Source organism: Mandrillus leucophaeus, unplaced genomic scaffold, assembly GCF_000951045.1.
Source record: "Mandrillus leucophaeus isolate KB7577 unplaced genomic scaffold, Mleu.le_1.0 Scaffold779, whole genome shotgun sequence".
Lineage (NCBI taxonomy): Eukaryota > Metazoa > Chordata > Mammalia > Primates > Cercopithecidae > Mandrillus > Mandrillus leucophaeus.
In genome coordinates, this window is record NW_012108463.1 from 812,139 (window position 1) to 813,172 (window position 1,034).

The following is a 1,034-nucleotide window of genomic DNA, read 5'->3' on the forward strand; positions in this document are numbered from 1 at the left end:
TCTCCACTGCTTTCACCAGGAAGTCTGTGGTTCCCACAAGCTGGAGATTCTTGTTCAGTTATTCAGGACCATAAGTCTCTCGAGTTTGATCTTGGCTGGCAGTTTGAGAGTAGGAGAAATGAAAAGGGGAGTATACACAGTCATGTGGCTGACTGCAATGGGACCTTAACTGAGGGTCACACTTACAAACTTTAAACCAGAACCTCTGCCTGCTTCCTTCCATGCGAACTCCAAGTCATCTGCATTTCTTTAGATAGCCTCCTGTGCTCTGCAGCACCATCTACCCCTTCTACATCTACTTTACCCTTTCCAGATTTTCTTGAACTTTCTCATCTACCATTGTCTCATCATTTCTTAATGCTGCTTTTTTGGGAATACAATGAAGGACAAAAGTTCCTTTAGTCAAACTCAGATTATCCCACCCCAAAGTCTGCTTTCTGGCCCTCTCCCCTAGGACACATGAGGACCACCAGGACAGCCTGAGCTCCTTGCCTCCCTCTAATTTGTCTCTCTAGTACAGTAAGTCCCAGACTACCCTTGCCTCAGAATTCCCTGGAGGGCATTTTAGACACAAATTGCCAACCATTCCCTCAGGGCTCGGAAATCCATTTCTCACCCATTCCCAGGAGTATGGTCTGTCTGTTGCTGCATAGCCCGGAGGATCCAGCTGGGTGCCTCTGGGCAAGGACTTGTTCTGAGGCAAGTCGCTTAAGTTCTCTGAGTTTCTGAGGGAGGAGATACCAGCTGTTTCTGATCCACAAGGTACTTGGGGAGAAAGAACTAGCTGAAAATAGTTTTCAAATGTAGAGCAATATTTTGGAGCTCAAATAAACACATTAGATCAGTGGTTTGCAACCTTGGCCGCACATGAGAATTACCTGGAGAGCTAGAAAAAGTCTTAATTCCCAGGCTGTACCCCAAAACCATTATATAATAATTATCCAGCCATCCAATTTCTCTTCCTCCATCTCTCTCTCTTTCATTGTATACATATGCATATGTATACATTTTTAATTTTAGAATACCTCAGATTA